At 35.8% G+C, this 2,680-nt stretch overlaps 1 non-coding gene across 1 annotated transcript; it reads right to left on the bottom strand.

Moving 5' to 3' along the window:
- Positions 1 to 2,285: 2,285 nt before the first annotated feature.
- Positions 2,286 to 2,358, bottom strand: TRNAK-UUU (transfer RNA lysine (anticodon UUU)). Its single transcript has one exon. It is a non-coding gene; the product is annotated as a tRNA-Lys (tRNA).
- Between the last annotated feature and the right edge of the window lie 322 nt (positions 2,359 to 2,680).

Genomic DNA, 2,680 nt, shown 5'->3' with positions numbered 1-2,680 from the left:
TAAATTATCTTGCGTTATGCTTGGAGTTTCTTGTATTTTTGTTCAAATAATATGGCTATTTACTGCAGAATCACTTGTTTCCTCATCAACAATTTGTAAAATGATGATAATGACCTTTTTCACTTTTATCGCGGAAATCCTTCACAGCATACGTTTTGCATGGCACAGAGAATATAGATTGCCATCGTTTAAAAGGCATACACGCCTGAACAGGGACTTGAACCCTGGACCCTCAGATTAAAAGTCTGATGCTCTACCGACTGAGCTATCCTGGCTCTCTTTTTATCTTGTACTCATCTGGAAAATGGGCAGTTATGTAACCAATGCCAATTTAATCGTGGCCAATGTTCTGTAAAGTGTGAGCCGAAAGGCTTGGTTGGAAGGTCTCAGGATGCAAAAAGCTTTGATTGTCCCTTGGTTAAACATTTAGATCCCACCAAACTGTAAGTCTTAATGCCCTTCAAGATTCATTTTCAACTATACTGCTTGGGGGATTAATTTGTTTGCTGTCTAATTTAATTACTATGTTGCTAACAAATTGGGATGAAGTTGGGTTAGATAGGAAATGAGGTGAAATGTCTAACCTTAATATACTTAGAATTTAATCTACAAGTAATATTTGCCTCGTAGCATTTTATTTAGATGCTGCACCACTTTAAGTCCCACATAGCATCTCAAGTTTCTAGGAAATTATGTATTTGGATTGGACTGACCTGACTTGCACTTACAGATGTTCACTAATGTCCAGCTTTTATCAGTACAAGACAGTGTAATGTAATCATACTGTGAAATTGTGTAATGGTAAGAGAAGTTGACCAACTAAGTCAATAAATCCACTTGCGATAAAAAAAAAAGTTTATTTCACCTTGGTTGATCATAGAGATCTTAGTACACTATAAGTATTCATACCCTTCAAGACTCAATTTCATCTGTACACTTTATTTACAGATGTACACTAATGTCATGCTTGTGTAATGGCATTATAATCCAATCATACTGTGAATTTGTAAAATGTGAAGAGAAGTTCATCAGCTAAATCAATAAATTATCTTGCGTTATGCGTGGAGTTTCTTGTATTTTTGTCCAAATAGTATGGCTATTTACTGCAGAATCACTTGTTTCCTTATCAACAATTTGAGAAATGATGATAATGACCTTTTTCACTTTTATCGTGGAAATCATTCACAGTATACATTTTGCATGGCACAGAGAATATAGATTGCAATCGTTTAAAATGCATGCACTGCCTGAACAGGGACTTAAACACTGGACCCTCAGATTAAAAGTCTGATGCTCTACCAACTGAGTTATCCAGGCTCTCTTTTTATCTTGTACTCATCTGGAAAATGGGCAGTTCTGTAACCAATGCCAATTTAATCGTGGCCAATGTTCTGTAAAGTGTGAGCCGAAAGGCTTGGTTGGAAGGTCTCAGGATGCAAAAAGCTTTGATTGTCCCTTGGTTAAACATTTAGATCCCACCAAACTGTAAGTCTTAATGCCCTTCAAGATTCATTTTCAACTATACTGCTTGGGGGATTAATTTGTTTGCTGTCTAATTTAATTACTATGTTGCTAACAAATTGGGATGAAGTTGGGTTAGATAGGAAATGAGGTGAAATGTCTAACCTTAATATACTTAGAATTTAATCTACAAGTAATATTTGCCTCGTAGCATTTTATTTAGATGCTGCACCACTTTAAGTCCCACATAGCATCTCAAGTTTCTAGGAAATTATGTATTTGGATTGGACTGACCTGACTTGCACTTACAGATGTTCACTAATGTCCAGCTTTTATCAGTACAAGACAGTGTAATGTAATCATACTGTGAAATTGTGTAATGGTAAGAGAAGTTGACCAACTAAGTCAATAAATCCACTTGCGATAAAAAAAAAAGTTTATTTCACCTTGGTTGATCATAGAGATCTTAGTACACTATAAGTATTCATACCCTTCAAGACTCAATTTCATCTGTACACTTTATTTACAGATGTACACTAATGTCATGCTTGAGTAATGGCATTATAATCCAGTCATACTGTGAATTTGTAAAATGTGAAGAGAAGTTCATCAGCTAAATCAATAAATTATCTTGCGTTATGCGTGGAGTTTCTTGTATTTTTGTCCAAATAGTATGGCTATTTACTGCAGAATCACTTGTTTCCTCATCAACAATTTGAGAAATGATGATAATGACCTTTTTCACTTTTATCGTGGAAATCATTCACAGTATACATTTTGCATGGCACAGAGAATATAGATTGCCATTGTTTAAAAGGCATACACGCCTGAACAGGGACTTGAACCCTGGACCCTCAGATTAAAAGTCTGATGCTCTACCGACTGAGCTATCCAGGCTCTCTTTTTATCTTGTACTCATCTGGAAAATGGGCAGTTATGTAACCAATGCCAATTTAATCGTGGCCAATGTTCTGTAAAGTGTGAGCCGAAAGGCTTGGTTGGAAGGTCTCAGGATGCAAAAAGCTTTGATTGTCCCTTGGTTAAACATTTAGATCCCACCAAACTGTAAGTCTTAATGCCCTTCAAGATTCATTTTCAACTATACTGCTTGGGGGATTAATTTGTTTGCTGTCTAATTTAATTACTATGTTGCTAACAAATTGGGATGAAGTTGGGTTAGATAGGAAATGAGGTGAAATGTCTAACCTTAATATACTTA

This window comes from Mixophyes fleayi, chromosome 1 (assembly GCF_038048845.1).
Source record: "Mixophyes fleayi isolate aMixFle1 chromosome 1, aMixFle1.hap1, whole genome shotgun sequence".
Classification (NCBI taxonomy): domain Eukaryota; kingdom Metazoa; phylum Chordata; class Amphibia; order Anura; family Limnodynastidae; genus Mixophyes; species Mixophyes fleayi.
The sequence above is the reverse complement of the archived record's forward strand: the minus strand, read 5'-3'. Positions and strand labels throughout refer to the sequence as shown.